At 41.4% G+C, this 20,846-nt stretch overlaps 1 protein-coding gene across 7 annotated transcripts in view; it reads left to right on the forward strand.

Annotated features, from left to right (window-relative positions):
* The first annotated feature begins 672 nt into the window (after positions 1-672).
* focad (focadhesin) overlaps positions 673-20,846 on the forward strand; it is a 240,760-nt gene continuing 220,586 nt past the window's right edge. For 6 of the 7 annotated variants that reach the window (XM_069926735.1, XM_069926745.1, XM_069926742.1 and 3 more), the window contains exons 1-2: positions 681-714; positions 5,549-5,588. The gene's annotated coding sequence lies outside the window, so the exon portion shown is untranslated. Of the gene's footprint in view, positions 715-5,548; positions 5,589-20,846 lie in introns of all 7 variants that reach the window. The other variant, XM_069926741.1, reaches the window with a different exon arrangement.

The raw sequence follows: 20,846 nt of genomic DNA on the forward strand, positions 1-20,846 counted from the left end.
AACTGAAATAGGCTATCCTAAAATTATATTCCTCAATTTCTGATGAAAGGAAATGTATTGGTTCTTGCTCTTATGAAGCAGAAGGTAATGAGATTCATGTCTGATGAAATACACTGTTGGCCAATCACTGGATATACCAAAGGACCAAAAGAATGATCAATTTCATTATGACACAAGACATTAATTTGTATATTATTCTTTGAATTTGTGTAAACCATAGCGTCGACGCCCATAAGATTCCAGGCACACATTACTTAATGTTCCTTCAGGTTTCACTTTACCAAGAAACCCTTGCTTCACACTTGGGCAAGCACTGAAACTTCGCGTTGTTTACAATGCAATGAGCCTTTTAATGTTCGTTGTTGTATGAAGATGCCGCTCCTTTTGAAACAACTAACTTAAAACTGAAGTTCCACCTCTCTCTCTCTCTCTCTATATAATACAATCTACAAAACGCGTGGCTTCGTTTTTTCATGTATAAATCCTTTAGTTTTATCCAAGCCTCACCATCTCAGTAAATGCTGTTGTATTTTACATTAATCTGAGGAATGAGTATAGGGTCTTGGAGTGAAGAAGTCTGCATCAGGACAGCACCTCCAGCCTGTCCATGTCCGCACTGCCGACCCACGTCAGAGGTGGAAGCCGGCAGGCCCAGCGCGCCTGCGCACTTCATGCAGTCGGAGCGAGGCAGGCGAATGGGCGCTCGGCTTCCGGGTAAAGGATTTGCGAATCGGGACGGGCGGGCGGGCGCTCGGAATGGGAAGCAGAAGGCCGGGGGTCTTTGCTGGTTGCGTCGTGTTTCAGACCCGCGGGGAGTTTGGCTTGGGTGCTTCCATGGTGGCGTAGGTCCATAAAAGGAGGGAGGGAGGGAGAGCAAACGAAGGGGTGAGGCCTGGCTTGTGCAACGTGGAGCAGCGCCAACCGAAGGCAACTGCCTGGCCTTTGCAGGTGACCGATGCTCCCAGCGCCCGGCTGCAACTTTATTTCCCCGCCCTCAACTCAGTGGGGTCCCGTTGAAGGCAGCACCAAATGTCAGCGAGTCGACTTGGCCGCCTCCAGTGTCATTCCCATAATGTAGTCGTTTCAAGCGAGAGCCTCAAGTCCAGTGATTAAGGGTCTGCAGTTGGTTTGGTGCGATATTTTATTTCCCGATCCTATAAAAATCACCTTTTTTTAAAAAAACCGGAATCTGTTTTCATCAGGGAATCACGCCCTTTGGGGGAACTCTCGTTGGTACCTGCAATGAAATGCACCTTTTAATGGGCTACAAAGTAGATTCTACCGGTTTACTTCTGTTCCTGGATCTTGTGCGACTTGGGAGCGGTTCCTTTGACGGTTCACATCCCAAAATTAAGAGGAAGGGTAAACATTAAAGTTCAGACTCATAGAAACATTCTAATTTTTTTTCATGCAATGCGTGGCGCTCAAATGCCCGCAAACAAAAACGATCATTGTGGATTGTGCCCCTGCCTTTTCTCAGTCAATCGCACTTTTCCACTGAGGTCACTGGATAGTGGCCAGGAGAGGGAACCAGCTCCGAGTGAATGAAGCGTCTTGTCGGAGATTCCTCGGCGGTTTGGCAATGCAGCCAACCGATTCAGCCAAGGAGCCCCAAAGCGTGAAGTCAACCACACCCTTTTGAATGGATCAAGGACAATGTGGGGGTTGATTCCCTTCCCACTTCATCCTCTTTTGGAAACCATTTCCAATGGATACTTCAAAAGACAATATGATTTGAGATTCGGGTGTCTTGCATCTTGTAGTCGGATGGAAGAAACAAAAATAATAGAAGACATTGCTTTCAATGGTGATATCAATGCTGGATGACAACTGCTATCAGTATCAGTCTATTTCACTGTGCGAAATATCCTGGTGTAGCAACTGTGTCGCAGCGGGGAATGAAGAACGAGAAAATGATCACAAACATCGTCGAGTTGAAGTTCAGTAAAAGTCATTGACTCCAACAGTGGCACACAGCTTTTGAAAACCCCACGCAGTCCAAATGAAGGAGCCCTCATATGGCCTCAGTCAGGGTGACCTGCGTGCACCTCTACGCACAGACATAAACTCACAGACCCTTTGGGATGAAGGTCCCATTGTCCCATAACTTGATGTGGGAACTGGGGCCAATTTTCCAAGGTACTCCCACAGTCTGCCTAAGACTTCAGTTGGTGGTACCTCCTGTCCGCATGCCGCAGGCATGAACTCCCCAGGTAAAATGAGCAGGGCTCCATAAACCAACTCGGCCAATGAGGAGTTGAGATCCTCTTATTCGTTCTTATTCGTAGGAGGATCCAGGGCAGCTCGTCCCCCCAATCAGGTCCCTGGAGGTGGACGATCAGTGCAGCCTTCATGTGCCTATGGAACCGCTCCACCAGGCCATTCAACTGTGGCTTGTAGGTTGTCATGTGGTGGAGTTGCATTCCCAGCAGTCGCGACCAAGCATCTCGAGTGTGGAGGTAAACTGTAGGCCTCTGTCAGAGGTGGCATGTGTGGGTAGGCTGAACTGAGATACCAAAGCAGAAATTAAAGCACTGGCGCATGAATTGGTAATAGGAATTGCCTCCAGCCACCTAGTGAATCTGTCGATGACCCACGTGATGCCAGAAGCGGGCCGATAATGTCTACATGCAAGTGGTTGAATCTGCGCTGTGGTGGCTAGAAAGGCTGAAGCGGCACCTTCATGTGCCTTTGCATTTCTGTAGATTGGCGGTCCATGCACATCTTTGCCCAGTACGTGACCTGCTTTTTGAGTCCATGCCATACAAACTTGTCGGCTATCAGGCATCGTTTGAATGGAGTTGTAGGACAGTATGAATGGCATTGAAAATGCAGTGTCTCCATGCATCAGGGATAGGCTGTCCTTTGGAAATGTCGCACAGGAGAGGGGTACCTTGAGGCCGAAAGGCTACAACCTCAAGTTGCAGGCTCTTAACAGTGGTTCTATAAACTGGGAGTTCGTTGTCCTGGCGCTGACCTTTGGCGAGCGCCATGTAGTCTACCCCCAGAGAGAGGACATGTACTGCTTGGACGGAGTAGCAGGACAGGGCATCAGCCACCACATTACTATTACCGGAGATATGCTTAATCTTGGTTGAAAACTCGGATACGTAAGATAGGTGGCAATGCGAGAGGGCTGACCAGGAATCTGATGCCTTTGTGAAGGTGACCGTTAGTAGTTAGTGGTCAGTAAAAACCATGAAATCCCTGCCTTCCAAAAAATAGCGCAAGTGTCTGACAGCTAAGTACAGCACCAGCAGTTCTCTATCGAACTTCATTTCCGGAGGGTGGAGGTGCCTACTAAAAAACCTTTTCTTTCCACTCATATACCCCTTTAAGTATTCCCTATGCCATCGGTGCTCTGTGATTAGTAAGGGATTGCTTAAGGTGGCATGTGGATAGAAAGAAAAAGTTTGAAAACTACTGTTTTAATCACACCTAATTGACTTGTTATGTACACAGTTTCATAACTCCAAAGGAAATGGGCCAGTGACAATTTTTCCAAACAAAATATTTCAGTAACAATTGGGACTAGAGCAGTGGTTCTCAACCTTACCTTCCCACTCACATCCCACCTTAAGCAATCCCTTACTAATCACAGAGCATCGATGGCATAGGGAATATTTAAAGTGGTATGTGAGTGGAAAGAAAAAGGTTGAAAACCACTGATTTAGAGGGAGGGACAAGCTGATGGAGACTTTTTGATTTGAAGACGTGAATTTTAAAGGAAGATCGGGAGTCAGTATAGGTATGTGCATGGCAAGGACAGCATGATCAGTAAGCAATACTTATTGTGTGACAAAATCATGGCATTGATCCAAAGAATAAAATGTTGCAGATGTTATAGATCTAAAATAAATACTCAGCTGGGCAGCACCTGTGAAGAGAAAATCAGAATCAAAGATCCTGAAAGTTAACTCAATCGCTTCAATGATGCTCTTTGATGTGATGTGTATTTTAGCATTTTTTTTCCCTCTTATTATAAAATGAGAATGGGCAGCAGGATGAATGCTGAATTTTCTTGAGGGTAGATCATGGGGGACTAGCTTTAAAGTGATTCAAAGCTTACATATTTTTGAGTAGCTGGACAATATGAAGAAGTAGAAATGAGAAAGGGAGACAGAAAAGTTAAATATTATGTACAATACTGTTCTTCATTTTGTATAAAGAACACGAATGCACTGGAAATAGTGTTGAAAAAGATATGAAGATATCAACATTAAAATTGCTGTGGAAATAGGTTCCATAGAAATGGAAAGATTAATCTATGAAGTGCTTGATGTTTTCTCTTGTTATACCAGAAGTAGATCAAAATTACAATACTTCCATTAATAAACTCAGCCAGAAATTTGGCGAGAAACTTCTTTACTGTAATAATGCTTAGGAATGCGAGACTTGCTATGACAGGGAGAAGTTGAGATAGTGGCTTTGGAGCATTTATGAGAAAGGTCAATGAGCCTGAGAACAAAAGGAAAAGCAAGATACACAAAGTTTATTTTTGTCAATAGCTGTTCTTGATTATTAAGCTTCTCTTCATTACTTACATATTTTTTAATAATGGCACCCTGTCCCCTTGATCAGCCATACCCTAGATTGTTCCTCAGTCATAGTGCTGGGTTCAGAGGTTTCCTTCACTTTGAGATTGAGGAAGCATTTGTTACAATACTGCAGGATTGCGGGACTCTCAGCATAGTTTTGATAAACTGCTCAATTATGTATTTTTACCGTTGCTATATAAAGAACACTGCTGAGTTTCTCCAGCTTTGTGTTTTTCTTCAACCATGGGGTCTGGCTCCTTGGGACTCCTGCTGATTTACCTAAATTGCATGATCATTTGCTCTCAAAGCAAAGTGGATCATTTACTTACTTGTGGTTCAAAGCCTAAGTAAGCCTCAACTCTTTACTGCAGCTAAAGCCAGATTCTTTCCAAGGAAGTTATATTTGCTTTTCATTCTGTTATCTTAATTTGGTAAACAGTTAAAAATGAAAATTGTAGTTTAAAATGTATTTCGAATAAAAGTTAGGCTTTTTGCAGATAGTTGGCAGAGGTGTGGATTTTGATTACCAAAATTGCATTCATTATAGTTATAGTTTAGTTGCCCTGATATCACAATTTGATGACAGAAAAATCTTGATTTTTTTTAAAAAACTTCCTGAAACATTATTTGAATCTAATGGTGTAATTTCAGTAGAACAGGGATGGAAATCTTGTGCAAGCTGCATGAAAATTATTTTTGCAACATTACAATGGATAGCTAGGAAACACCATGAGGAAATGTGGTGAACAACACCACAGCTAATTTCTTGTTGTTTTGAGTTAATTAAGATGGTTTAAAAAATGAAATTCTTAAGGTTATTCAAGAATTTTGCACTTCAAGAGACATAGGGAAATTGTATAGATAAAGTAGATTTAAATATAAATGTGTTTGTTTTTATTTTTCCATGTTTTAAAAAATTTAGACATACAGGGCCTTCCAATGTAGACCATTGTTCCTGAGATTAATGATGCTCCATTTGTCCTACTAACCCTATTAATTTATTTTTTCAGCAACAAAAATCACAAAAATAATATCAATTGCAAGATAAAGGTAAATTATTCAATTTATTGCATTTGAAGTTGTAGCTCCAACAAATTCTGGGTGTTTAACTGGAAATATACCAAAGCAATTTGTGAGGAAGTTTATTTTACTGCTGAGTTTTCTCGATGGTGGGAAGCAGCATATGTAATTGTATTGCTTTGAAAAGGGTTTTTGTGTATTTTGAGTTGCAAATCTTGTATGTTAGTATGTAACACATGCTATTAATATCTTTATTCACTTCCTGGACCATTAGAAACTGCTAAATCCTTTCATCTATGTGTTGACTGATCTGCCTCTAGGGTTAATATGCTTTCTTTTATTGCCTGCAGATAGTTTGTCATTTTTTTTTTACAAAGCAAAGGATTGATTCCAGTATACCAGTTTGATTAGTATGATATGTTCGGATTTTATTTAGTATGGCTTATTTAATGTTCTGAATTGGATCTAACCTACAATTAGTTTGAGATTCATTTTGCATAGTGAGAGAACAGATGTGGATGGAAGCATTGACTCACTCAAAGAAAGCGTAGTTCAAATAATCAGCATGTTGTCCTGTTTCCTTTGGAGTTGTTTTTTTTAAAGTCTAAACTGATAGGATAAATGCAGTGAACTGAGATTCACTGGTCGTGAATGGCTGGCTCCTCCCCATCTACCTCTATATAACTGGTTTCCTGCCTAAACCCTGAGCCCTTCTGAAGACCTCTGTAAGATCCTACCCTCAGTTATAAGCTAATAAAAGCGTGTGTTCTCCTTCTAGTCATGAGAGCTTGTATTCGCGCTACAATTTTATTAGCTTATTCCCTAGAAGATGGAAGTGCTGCTCAAGCCAGGAATGTTGCTGATAGACCTTCTGTCCCACGACGTGGTTGCAGAATTCACATACTGGCTAGACTGCTTCCAGGCCTACCTGAACACGTCTAGAGACGTCCTCCACACCGATGAACTCAGGAGGTCCGCACTTGTTTCCAGGGTAGAAATGAAAAGGTATGCGGACATCAGGGACTGCACTGCATATGATGCCGCCATCGAGGCTTTGAAGGCACGGTACCCGAAGTTGAAAAACGAGGTCCGAACGAAGCACCAACTCATGCTACGTTAACAAAAGCCAGGAGAGACCATCGATGACTACCTGCTGGATCTGTGGATGCTTGTCCAGAAGTGTAGGTACGAAGCGGCTATGGGCCACTTTCGTGAAGAAGAACAGATCTGGGACGTTCTAGTCATGGGAGTCCGCTCGAGGTACATGAGACAGTGACTGCTCGAGTCGGGTACGAGGGACCTGGCTAGCCACATTGAACTGGCCAAGTTGCTGGAACAGGCCATGCTCGAAAACAACGACCTCAAAGCTAGCGAGCTTGCTCACTCAGGTGACCCCCTCCAAGTACCAGCAGCTCCTGCTGCCCCAGCGCTAAAGGCTGCCGCTTCCCATGCTAGGGAGCGCTCCCGCGCTAGGGTGTGCATTTTCCGTTTCCCGATCTCATTGCCTGGCTAAGACTCAGATTGCTTCAGCTATGGCAAGAAAGGACATTGGGCGATGGTTTGCCATGCGAGGTGAAGTCCAGGGAAGTCCACGGCCTGAACCGCTCCCAGATCCGATTCGAGCCCCAAACCGTCTACCCCGAATTTGCCAGAACCCACTTGCTGCGCTACACGCTGAAGGAGGATGGCTGCGAGAAAACAACACATAAAGACTCGGTGGCCATCTTATCATGACACAAATTCAAACTCAGCGCCTTCATCGTCAGAGGAGGAAGGAGGGCAGACATCTTGCTGCACCACAAGCTCGACGCCATCTTACCCACGGGAAACCCAGGACGGTGGGGACCACTCAAGTGAGGAGTATGGAGTCTCTGGAGTCCTTGCCTCGATGGTTCTAGATCAGGACAGATCTCATCAGCTTAGCAACTCCATAGTGACTGTTTAAGGTAAATGGACATTCAACTAAATGCCTAATCAACACAGGCTAACAGACTAAGTGTGTATCCTTCCAATTAACAAATATTCCTTGCATCTCATTCGCATTCTACACGTATTCAACAACATTGTAGAGTGCACCTCTCATTTGAAGTAGGGGAATTTTGTAAAATACGCCTGTATGTACTTGATGAATTGTGTACTCCGGTGTTGATGGGTCTGAACTTCCTGTGTCACCTTAAAAGCATGACCTTGGAGTATTCTGGTCAAACCTGTTTCTACCAAGAGCAGGAGGAACAGCAGAGCAGATTGAGATTTTATAAAGTCTGAGTCACAACATCAACTCAATGAAGGTATCATCGAACCTAGCACCAGCTCATGGAGAGCGCAAGTGGTGGTGGTAAAAGGGGAAAACAAGCCCAGGTTTGTAATTAACTATAGGCAAACTATTAATCGGTACACACACCTGGACACATACCCGATCCCTCGAATTTTGGACATGGTGAATGATATTGCGCAGTATCAGGTCTTTTCAACCATCGACCTGAAAGCTGTTTATCATCAGCTGCCAATCTGTTCTGAGGACCATCCATATATGGCTTTTGAGGCTAACAGTTGTCTCTTATCAATTCTGGAGGGTCCCTTTTGGAATCATTAACGGGGTTTCTATCTTCCAGAGGCAGGTGGACAGAATGGTGGATGAGTATGGGTTGAAAGCTACCTTCCCCTTCCTTGATAATGTCACCATCTGTGGCCATACCCTGGAGGTCCATGACACCAACTTTCAGAGTTTTCTCTATGCAGTGAAAGCCCTGAACCTCACTTATAACTCTAGCAAGTGTGTGTTCAGGACTAAACGTCTGGCTATCCTTGGCTACATGGTGGAGAATGCCATAATTGGCCCCGACCCCAATAGGATGCGTCCCTGTTAGAACTCCTCATTCCCAGGACCACAAAGGCTTTGAGGGGATGTTTGGGGTTTTTCTTATATTATGCCCAGTGGATTCCTCAATACGCTGATAAGGTTTGACACCTTAAAAACCACCTCTTTTCGCCTCTCGGCTGAACCCCAAACAGCTTTTCACTATCTCCGAAACCACAATGCGAAAGCCACCATGCACGCAGTGGATGATAATGTACCTTTCCAAGTGGAAAGTGACATTTCGGATGTGGTCCTAGCTACTCCCCTCAACCACACAGACAGGCCAGTTGCATTTTTTTCTCAGACATTACAAGGCCATGAGCTCTGAAACATCTCTGTGGAAAAGGAGGCTCAAGCTATTGTAGAAGCTGTGAGGCCCTACCTGGCTGGTAGGAAATTTACGCTCCTCACTGACCAGCACTTGGTCGCATTTGTGTTTAATAATGTCAAGAGGGGCAAAACCAAAAATGACAAAATTGCTAAGTGGAGGATTGAGCTCTCCACCTACAATTATGACATTTCTTATCAGCCAGGAACCTTCCAGATGCCTTATCCAGAGGAATCTGTGCCTCTGCACACACCGGTCAACTGCGGTCTCTACATAATGAGCTCTGCCATCCAGTGATTACCTGCATGGCGCACAATCTGCCCTTCTCCATGGAAGTGACCAGGTCTTGTCAGTGGTGCACGGAGTGCAAGCCACACTTCTACTGCCCCGCAAAGGCACACCTGATTAAGTCATCTAGGCCTTTCGAACGCTCAGTGTCAATTTTAAGGGACCTCTCCCCTCCACTTTCTTCCTTTCTGTCATTGATGACTACTCCCACTTCCTGTTTGCTATCCCATGCCCAGACACATCTACTTCATCAGTCATAAAGGGCCTTGATTTCATTTTTGCCCTGTATACATCCCAGCTATATACATAGCGACCGGAGCGCATCTTTTATGAGCGAAGAGCTACGTCAGTACCTGCTTGCAAGGGGCATCGCATCCAGCAGGACTACTAGCGACAACCCCTGGGGGAACAGGCAGGTTGAAAAGGAAAACACCATGGTCTTGAAGGCTGTCAAACTGACCCTCAAGTTAAGAGGCCTTCCAGACTCATGCTGGCAGTATGTCCTTCCTATGGCACACCATTCCATCCGGTGCTACTATGTACCACAACCAATGCTACTCCTCGTGAGCTCCTATTCAATTTCGAGAGAAAGTCGGTATCAGGAACTACACTCCCAACCCACATGAGGGGAAGCAAGACCGACCCCCTGGTGGAAAGGGTGAAACTGGTCCACGCCGATCCCACGTATGCTTCAAATGCCCTACAAGCCACAGAGCTAGTTCTTGTCACTCCCAGTCAAGGAATCTGATTCAGAAGGAAAGTGCATCCCCCTCCACCGTAGAGCTAGAGACCCCACCCTCCTCCCTTACAAGGGATCCAAGAGCCTTCTGTGCTTAGGCATTCCATCAGGATCTCCAGACCCCCAATCACTTAAATTTGTAAATAACTGTTTATTTTTTAATTTTTTTTCTGAATAAACGTTCTCTGAGTTCATACACAGACCCTAAATTCTGCAGGATGGGGTGAATGTAGTGAACTGAGATTTACTGGTGGTGTGTTATACTGATGGCTGGCTCCACCTCCCGGCTCTACCCACATTTCCCCTGGTTTTCCACCTAAATCCTGAGCCCTTCTGAATACCATTGTAAGGCCTTGCCCTCAGTTGTAAGCTAATAAAAGCGTATGTTCTCCTTCCAGTCATGGGAGCTTTTATTTGTGGTACAATAAGTGTGTCTTTTCTGTTGCATAATATCTACAACCCATCTTGAAGTCTTGAAATTAAATTGCTTTAGAGCTGAGCTAACATTGGTAGTTTCATTCAGGAAAGAATGGTGTGAGAAATGAAGGTGGGGAGTTATGTTTTGCAATTAAACATGATTTGGCCATGGCAAATGTTGCTTTACTTTGTATTGGGTGCAAGGCATTGCATGGAAGTACTATATTTGGTCTACACAATTGCATTCTTGTCAGGAAAAAAAATTGTGTCCTATGTCTGGAGCTGGTTCTGATTTAGTGGTTTATATTGTATGAGCCTTATCTTAATTTTGTTAATAGTCAATTGGTTTTTATTGTTGAGGAACATAATTATAAATCGCTTTGCCTTCGATTTTTTTTGGTTTATGACATTATCTGAACTGTTGATGAAATTTGTTGGTCATTGAATTTGTTACATCAAAATCACATTAAAAGTAGAGATTATTTATAATGTTTAGTACCAGTGGGACCAAAAGTAACACCCTGCTTGAGTTCCAAGAAGTCAACTGTGCGGGATTTTTAAAGCACTTTTGGTCTATGAATGTTCCATTATTTATAGAAGTCTTTTTTTAAAATCTCTGACAACATGTTTTACAATGCTTCAAGGGAGTTCAAGGGAGTGATTTTCACAGATGTAAGGGTTTTTCTCTTCAAGCCTACTTGTTAACACCTCTCTATATTTGTTATTATTTCCGTCTCTGCAAATAATTTACAGGTGCTGTAATTTTCATACATTATTAAATACTTGTAGAATATTTTCTGGGTATTATTATAGTTTTTTAATAAATGAATAGTGACTTTAAATTAAAAACATTCTTTATAAGTTGGCTTCAAAATATATAATTAATCCATCTTTAAGGAAGTATACACTCAGTACACAGTCTGAGTTATAACAGACTGGTTCTACACATCCGTATACACTTTTTGTGATGCTTGGTTTCTGCAGGAAAAAATCCTCTAAATTTAAGTTTTTAAGGAGGTGATTATGGATTTCAGGAGACCAGGAACGACCCCCCTCCACTACTCATCAACAACTCTGCATTAAAGAGAGTGGTGAGCGTAAATTGCTTGGAGTTCACTAAACTAGTGACCTATCATGGGCACTCAACATCTTTTCAATTGTCAGGACAACACAACAGCCACTGAAGCAGGAAAGGCTACTGGCCACAGTTATGTAAACTTCGACAGGAGCTCTTAAAAGCGTCCTAGCCGCTTGCCTCACCGTTAGGTGCAATGGCGGCAGAGAAATGGATCGAAGGTCAATACACAGGATCATAAGAGCCAAAGCGAAGATCATGGGAGTTTCCCTCTTCCCCGCCCCCATCAATGTGATCTACTGCGATTGTTGTCTGAAGAGGGTGCGCAAAATTATTGAGGACCTCTTCTACCCTGCACACAGCATCTTTCAGCTGCTCCTGTCGAGAAAGAGATACAGGAGTATCAGAGCCAGCACCACCAGGCTGAGGAACAGTTTCTGAACGACCAAAGGAATTGCTCACATTAACCATTCGAGACTCTCGAATTCATGAAACAATATTTATTTATTTGTGTAGTTGAAATACTTGTCCTGGAAATGATTTGTTTATCTATATGTACGTTATGTCTGGTTGTATGTCTGTGAGTTTTGCACCGAGGATCTGAGAATGTTGTTTTGTTTGATTGTACTTGTACAATCAGATGACAATAAACCGAACATAAAGTAGAATATGAAGCTGGAACAATTTGAACTACACTAAGAGGATTATTTTTAGAAATATACATGTAAATCAATAAAAACTTGAATGTTGCTAGTTTGTATTCTTGCCTTTTGTAGTACAATGGATGGTGGGTAAATATCTTGGGTAGAAGAAAGAAATTTGGAGTTCATCAGGCCTACAACATGGAAATGGTCCATAGGCCCAGCCTGTCCATGCCAAACCTATGTGCCTTCTTACTTTCGTCCCATCTTCCACATTAGTCCCATACCCTTTCATTCCTCTCCCATCCATGAACTGATTCAGATATTTTGTACCTGCCTCCATCTCATTGTCCGACAGCTCATTCCACATGCCCACTTCCCTCTGAGGGCAGAGATGACCTTTTATAAATCCAGCTTAAAATTATGAGTAGTTTCTACAGGGGGACAGCATAGTGATGCACATGGTAGAATCATTGCCTCACATACCAGTTACCCATTTTTAATCCAGACCTCCAGTACTGTTTGTGAAGAATTTGCATGTTCTCACTCTCACTCTGTGGGGTTTATCCTGGTGTTTCATTTCCACCCACATCTTATAAAACAATAACTGAACTGTCGTAGCCATCTACACAGTGAGGCTGCAACAGAGACTCAGAATCCTGCAGCGAGTAACTCTCCTACTAATTTCCCAAGTCAGGAGTGTGATGAAATACTCTCTACTTACCTGGATGAGGGCAGTTTGACACCATACAGGACACAGCACTTCTCTTGATGGGCACCTCATTCCTACTTATTCCACCACCAATGCATAGTAGCAGCAGTTTGTAGTATCGAGAAAATGCACTGCTAAGACTTTCAAACTCAGAACTTTACAAACCCACAATCTCTAGTCACGAGAAGGACAAGGCCAAGAAAAGCATGGGAACACCATCCATATATTGAAGTTTCCCTCCAACCCACACACCATCCTTCGACTGTGAACAGCAACTGTGCTGAGTTAAAATCCTAGACATCCTTTCTGAACAGTGTTGTGAATATCTACTCACCTCAAAGACTGCTGCAGTTCAAGAAGGCAGCTCTCTACCACTTTCTAAAGGGCATTTAAAGATGATTAAGTGTTGGTTCAGCCTGCAAAGCCCACATCCCTTGAGTGAATAATGAAGAAGGTTTATGGTAAAATATGGTAAATTTGCCGTTATACATTTCCACCAAGTGTGTGGATGAGCAGTAGGATCTGGGGGAAATTGATGAGAATAAAACAATCGTATTAATGTGGGATTAGTGTGAATGAGTGGTCAATGGTTGGCGCAGAACAGTTCATTTCCCTGCAGTATCCATTGACTTAGTAACCAAGGAAAGCGTTGTATTATCTGCACCCCTTCACAAAATGGAATAAAGTGGACTCGACTGTAATTCCTTTCCAAATTTTTTTTAAGGCAAAAAAAATTATTGTTGAATGTATGAATGCTTGGAATGGGTCTTCGCAAGAAGCTTTTAAATCTGCAGTGCAAGACAAGAGATTCAGGCAGCTAAAATACATTCAATTGAAATGTCTTCAAATTAAAAGCAGAAAAAAAGTACCAAGGCAAACTAAAAATGTTAGTAGTTAGGCACTTAAGAACTTGTCACACTGCAATAGTTTTCAAGGCATAGATTTTTACAATGTTAAATTCTCTGAAAGAAAGTTATGAAGCCTATTGCACTTTGGGTGAGATACCTTCATTTTTACGAATTTCTTTTAATGTTTGTATGTTCTGCTGTTTTGACAATGTATTTTTAATTTTTTTTTAATTTAAATTTAAAATGTTTTTTAAAATTTAGACATGTAGCACGGTAACAGAAGATTTCGGTCCATGAGCCCATACCTCCCGATTATGCCCGATTAACCCACACCCCAGTAGTTTCAATCGTTTTAGCAGTAAGTTACAGCCACCTCATATCAGAAGGCTGCTACAGAGGTCCCAAACATTATTTGAGGAACTGCTTGGTTTCTGTTTTGTGTATGCACTTTGTCTTGATAACAAACTTTAGAAAACCTTTTACAATTGGCATGTGCTTTTGGTAAATGCTATTGTCCATTATGACAATAAAATTCATCTATGGAATATCACAACAATATGTCATAATGGACATTCTTGCAGTATTGATGTGGCTTTTGTTCCTGAATCAACCCATATCTTTTCCTATTATTTCCACATTAGGCGACCCCCCCCAAAAAATGGCAATGCAGCCGGAACTGCTGTAATGTCAGTGCTGCTGCTTGTGTGAACCTGCAGAGAGCGACGACACAGTGCTCCCCCATGAGATTCAACTGGCCAGTCCGACTGCCATTGGCTTTGTACTGGGTTTGAATGGCCTGTTAAAGGTGCCGATGCTGATTTATTTTAAGATGGTGGCACCTATGATCGGCAGCAGCCACAAGGGATTGCAGACTCCAGGGAACTGGAGGACTGGTGCAGGGCACCAAAAAACGGGAAGACCATTCTCTTTTTGAGAAGTAGAAGAGACAACCCATGAGAGGGTGATCATGGCAGTCGACCAGCGAGGGGCTCTGAGGCTGAAGAACACATGGGTGGCGGGCTGTTGGTGACTCGAATCAAGGAACCCACACTGGCTGCTGGCAACTACGGTCAAGGGACACACACCAGACTACAGACTGCCAGAGACTGGGTTGAGATTGGCTGAAGGGGTATCAAGTTGCAAGAGATTCCATGTCAGAGGTTTGGATCTGGAACTCTGGCTGCCGATAGTTTGGACTGAAGGCTGGGAGCTGCTGGAGGAAAATACGTGGACACTCAGTGACTTGGTGGGGTCTGGGGGGGGGGGGGGGGTTGGGTGGTCGGTGGGGGTAGTCTTCTTTGCTTCTCTTTTGCCCGTACGGGGTGCCAGTCAATTGGTGCTAATGGTGAATCTTCATCCACCTGATGGAAAAGGAAAGGAAATTTTGTGTAATATCACATTTTTTTTGTTTTATTACTGACAACGAGGATTGGTAGATGCAGATAAGCGAGTTTTCCGGTTGCTTGATACTGTGTGTTGTGTGAATGGAGAACTAGCGGCGAGGGGTATCATTTTTAAACTTCCATGTTTTTTTACGTGTTTATTTCCACAATTTTTTTTTGCTTGTTGTTTAAGGAAACCGGTTGCTTGAATTCTGGATAACTGGGATTTTCTATATTTAAAAAGTTGAGGGTCAGTTGCTTTTATGATTTATATAGGAAAATGAAATGCATATATTGTCATATGGGTGTGTAAATGATCACTAGATTGTTGTTGTTTTTCTTAGGTTGGTTCTAATCTTTGTGGTTTATTGTAACCATACTTGCACTCTTGCTCTTCTACCATACCAATGCAAGTTTTATTATTTCAAGTGAAGGGTTAATGTCAAATTAGGAAACTTAAAAGTAATTCTTCACATTAAGGAGTTTTGTCTTGTTTTGAAACAAGACAAAGCTGTATGAAGTGCATGGTATTATATGTTTAGTAGCAATCTACTTTACAAGTACCTTGATGAAGGGCTTGAAACGTTGGTGATGTATCTTTACGTTTGCTACATAAAGGCCCTGTTAGACAAGCTGAGTTTTTACAACAATTGTGTGTTTTTTTCAGTTTACCCCACTTTATAAATGCAAATATTTAAGAAAAAGACTTCAATTGAAGGAAATCAGACCAGGTGCTGAATATGGACCTAATTAAAACAGAAGCTGTATAAGAACTCTGGCTTTTACATTTTCCTATTAATTATGTTTCAAACTAAATCCTTTCCAGGGTAATTGGGGGTTCCTCCAATCCCAGCAATTTAGAATATTTTGCATTGAACTTCATTTAAAGGTTAAATACCTGTCACAAAATGCAACTCTACATGGATCTAATATTACAGCAGTCTCCAATTAATGTGATAAAAATACAGAATTAATAAGAAGCTGTTTTCACTTGCATGTCATTTGTTGACATGATCTACACTTGTGCTATAATTTTGAAAAATAATTTTACATTGTGAAAGAAAAATGGGAGAATAATTTTAACAAATCTTTGCTATTATTTCAGAAAGTTATCATCGACTGTTAACACTGTTTTGACCTAGTGACACAAAATTGCATATTTTAGACACTTTTGCATGAAGCAGCTTCACGATTCAAGTGCAAACAAATGAATTTTGTCAGAAAATAGTATTCAGACAGTGTTTGCTTAAGAAGGAAGATGCCTTGAGCTCTTTGACAGAGCTTTTTCATGTGTGAACTTGTGTGGACAATTCAAGATGTCCTCCATCAGATCAAATTAGGGGTGTTTTCCTTATTTTGCTCTTTTTGGTGCATAAATGGTATTTAGTGTTGCTAGTAATGTGAAATTCACATCTGTATGTCCTGGATGAGGGGCTAGTGTGGCATTTATTGCCCTGAGGCGGAGGAAGGATCTGCATTTAATATATCAGCAGTTTTCAAACAATGCACCTCTCAATTTTTCTCTGTGGGTCAGAAAGCTGAAATTGAAATCTTGTGGTGATGTTGTAGGAAGATGCCATTTCAAATGAACTCTTGTATTCTGACTGGCTTGCATGGGCATTTTGTTAAGTAACCTAGAATGGATATACAAAGGCTGAACATAGAAAAGTAAACAGCTTTCCTGCATAGCTATAAATGGACCCACGTGAGATAACCACCACTCCAAACAATTCTAGAGATAATGAATGTTCTCAGATGATCATAGGAGCCCATTGTAATGGTTCAGAGTATCTCAATATTCTGAAAGGGAAGGGTAACATATGATTCATATGGGATCTAATTTGTCAAGGTTCAGGTTTCTAATTCATACATAATGTGAATCTTTTAAGGATGTGAAATGAGCAGGCCCCCAAGGAGATTTTGGAGCTTCTTTTCATTCTTTTGAAGTTAACACATCTAAACACTGGGAGTGATTATTTTGGGATCATTGTTTTTGAAAAATAAACTTTCTGGATTGAGGTCAGCTCTAATGAGGCTGACATTTAGTGCCATCTTTAATTGCCCTTTGAGTTGGTTAGCATACATTTTGCTTGATGAAGGTTATCTCCCAGTAATATTATATTTGGAATTTTATCATTGGAGTTTCATGATTTTGATTAATTTGCATTGAATAAGTGGGGATTAAGGTGTTAAAATCATGATTTATGTAGAGGGAGAGAGTGCAAGTGCTGCTTTCCATGGACATACAACTATTGAATTTGTGGGTTTTGGAGGTGGTGCCAAACCATGTTAGAACAGGAACTGAATTTGGCCACTCTGCCCCTGAAGCCCATGCTATTTAAATTTTAAATTTAGACATGCAGCTTGGTTACAGACCATTTCGGCCCACATGCCCGGCTGTGCCACCTAATTAACCTACAACCCACAGTGTGTTTCGAATGTTAGGAGGAAACCAGAGCCCCAGGAGGAAACCCTCGCAGACACAGGGAGAATGAACAAAATTCTTACAGTCAGCGCAGAATTCGAACCCCTGTCCTGATTGCTGGTGCTGTAACAGCGTTGCACTAACCGCTACGCTAACTGAGATAATGCTAATTTGTGATTTGATATGATCGTGACTGATTGATGCCATTCCTTTTCTGTCATTTCCTCATAGACTTCAGTTCCCTGATCTTTGAAAAGTTTGTTGAGTTAGGAGTGCAAGGTGAACTTGGTTCTCCAGCTATGGCTTCAGAATGACTTTTACTGTTGCTTTAAAACTTTATTTCCCATTTATTTGTAATAAAGATCAATGTTTCCAATTTCAATATTTTCAATAATACGTACAGAATTCATCTGTATGCAAGTTATTCTCTCCATTTGAGAGCCTCCAGAAAACTACCGATAGACCTGCGTATAAAAATTTATTTCTAAAGGAAAAAACACACACTTTATTCGTAATTTATCAACTCCCCAATGGAATTCAATGATATTTTAAATATGGTTAGACCAGTGGAAAATGTTATAACCCTAGATTTTTAGTTTTTGATGCTTTTTTACCACTTTGTTGTTTTATCCAGAGCATTTTATTTATGAGCATATTTTATAGTTTGGTTTATTTTTTAAAAATATTCCAATATAACTGTGCTCTTCTCTTTGGCGTATCCATGTCCACTCTGCATAAAATTAATTAAGATTTCCATGATGACTGGAACCTTCTCATTTACTGAATGCTGGATCCATAAGAATGTATATGAATAATCTTAGATCTGGGAAAAATCAAGGAGCATAAAATTTCATTTGTCTTTGAGAAATTGGTTGTAACATTTTGACATTGAAGATGATGTCCTAGAAACCCAAGACACAATTCAGGAAAAGAGCAACAGGATTAGGCCATATCACATCTTTCATTATGACCATGGCTATTTTATTACTGGCATCATTCCTCCTCTGCGACAGATCACCAAAGTCCTCAGTTCCCTTATCTTTTAAACAATTGTATACTTTAAATATTTACAGTGATCTAGCCTGTACACCCTCTGGGGTAGAGAATTCCAGTGATTCACTATTCTTTGCAACAAAGTTTCTGAGCAGCTTAGTTTTTATTGACCAATCAATTATCTTGAAACTTCTTGCTTAAGTCTCTCATTAGGCCCTTTCAAACTGCCATGTAACGTGGGGTAAATTGGGCAATTTGCCTGGTTAGCACCCCAGTTATGTGGCAGTTAGAAAGGGTCTGACCCGGTCTACCCTGTCGGAATCCAACCGGGTCCCTGACCTACCTAGGTCGCTCCACAAGTGATTTGATAATGAAAATGGCTGGCCCGCTTATTCTGGTGACATCAGCGCTTGCGTGCATGCGTCACCAGGTAGCCAGCATCGGAACATCCGGCAGTAATTCCAGTGAATACATGACACATAATTGAGGGGGCAGAATCCCCCTTAAACCGCCATGGTAGATCCTCCTGCAATTTAAAAGGTGCTTCCAGCACCTTTACCCTAGTAATCGCACCTGGGACCCAGGAGGGCTACCCAGGTGCTGAAGTTTAAAAGAGGCTACTGATGAAAACATCTTGACATCTACTCTGTCATGCCTTCTTATCTTACCTATTTCAGTTGGATATTCCATTGTTCTTCTCAACTCCAAAAAAACATCCAATTTGTTTAGCTTCTCTTGATAGAACAATCTTTTGCATTTCACTCTTTATGCAGGTCATGAATACAATAGTATAAATAACAAACAATTGAAACTGTTGGTTTCTTGATTATGGTAAATATTCTGATCGCACCATTATTAGTGTACTTAAAATTACCCAGTGATTTGTGGTCAAGAAGAGAAAAAAACATGATTTTTTTGTTTGCTACCAGCTGCTGGATGATTTGCCTTCCTTCTAATTTTCATTGCCTCACTAAAACTAAGGAGAAAAAAACCCACCACACTGAACCTCTCAATTGTGTGACATGATGCTGGATTTTATCATATAACCATAACAGTTTACAGCACGGAAACAGGCCATGTCGGCCCTTCAAGTCCGTACCGGTTCACTTGAACAACTCCACTAGCTCCTCCGCAAGTAGAGGCCTTCTTCATGATGCCATTGGTGTGTTTGCGTGATTGATATGATTGAAATGCAATTTGGCCCCTTTAGGGCAGGTAATTCATGTCCTAAACATCCTATTAAAAAAACGATGAATGGTCCCAATGTGAAAATCAACTTGGGAGGCTCGGAAAAGGAACACTTCTGTTGGCAGAAATTTTTTCTCGCCAGTTTTTAAACATGAGTCCAATCTTTCTATCTTTTTGATTCCTCTTTCTGTTTCAGTCCATAATCTTATTTCCCCCATTTCTCGCTGCTTGATTGTAATCTTATTTCCTTGTTTGTTGTTTGTTCTGACTAACCAAGTATTTTATTAATTAAAAGGTTATTCTATTGAACCCGAAGTTCATGAGGTCCCAGGTGCCCCGTTGACCTCACTATACCCTTATTAATTGGCGTTTCCAGCAATTTATGGCATAGAGGTAATACTATCTGAAGGGTGAGGAAAGAAATTTAATCTGCAGCACGTGGGGTGAGGAGTAATTTCTGGGCCAAGTTTTCATAAAGAAATAACATTCCATTTATAATCTCAGGATAAACTAAAAAAATTGCAGTGAATGAAATGCTGCCTGAACTGTAAGGTAGGGAAAGGAAGACAGCCACATTTCATAAGATTCATATACAATTGTGATATTAATGATTGCAAATCTGTTTTAGTAATTTAGTTGAAAAATAAACATTTCCTAGATACTGGGAGGACTCTTCTTTCTTTAAAGAGATTTAAAAAAATATTTAGACATACATTATGGTAACAGGCCATTTCAGCCTGCAAGTCTTGTGTTCTGCAATTTACGCCCAATTAACCTCCACCACACCCCCCCCCCCCATCCGGTTTGTTTCGTTTCATTTCGAATAGTGGGAGGAAATCGGAGCCCGTGGGGAAAACCCATGCAGACACGGGGAGAAATCCTTTTCGACAGCACTAGATTCGAACCATGGTCCCAATCAATGGCACTGCAATGGTGTGGTGCTAACCGCTACTCCAACCATGCTGCCCTAAATTGACCAACCTGAAAGAACAAGTAGCATGCTCAAAAGGTGCCACTTTCAGCAGTTCCGTAGGGGTTCAACATTGCGATAAAATATCTGCCTAAATTGTACTTCCAATACTGTTTTTGAAATATGAATCCTTTACTGGTGACTTTGAGCTAGTCTTTATGTAATATAATTTTTGGTCAATGTGTTTTTTGGGTTGGATCTAAAACAACCAGCTTGCTAACATTATTTTGGTATTGTGCCAGTACTTTGAATACTGAGATATTCTATATACACTCAACAGTTAAAATTTCTTTGAAATTTGCTCCTATTACTTCTGAATATTACCAGAAAGCTCCCTTCTATCAGAAATTTGAAATCCATGCATTTAGCTGTCATTTCCCTTTATTCCTCTCCATCTGTGTATATCTATACCTCAGATTGAGAAG

This window comes from Narcine bancroftii, chromosome 1 (assembly GCF_036971445.1).
Source record: "Narcine bancroftii isolate sNarBan1 chromosome 1, sNarBan1.hap1, whole genome shotgun sequence".
NCBI classification, from domain to species: domain Eukaryota; kingdom Metazoa; phylum Chordata; class Chondrichthyes; order Torpediniformes; family Narcinidae; genus Narcine; species Narcine bancroftii.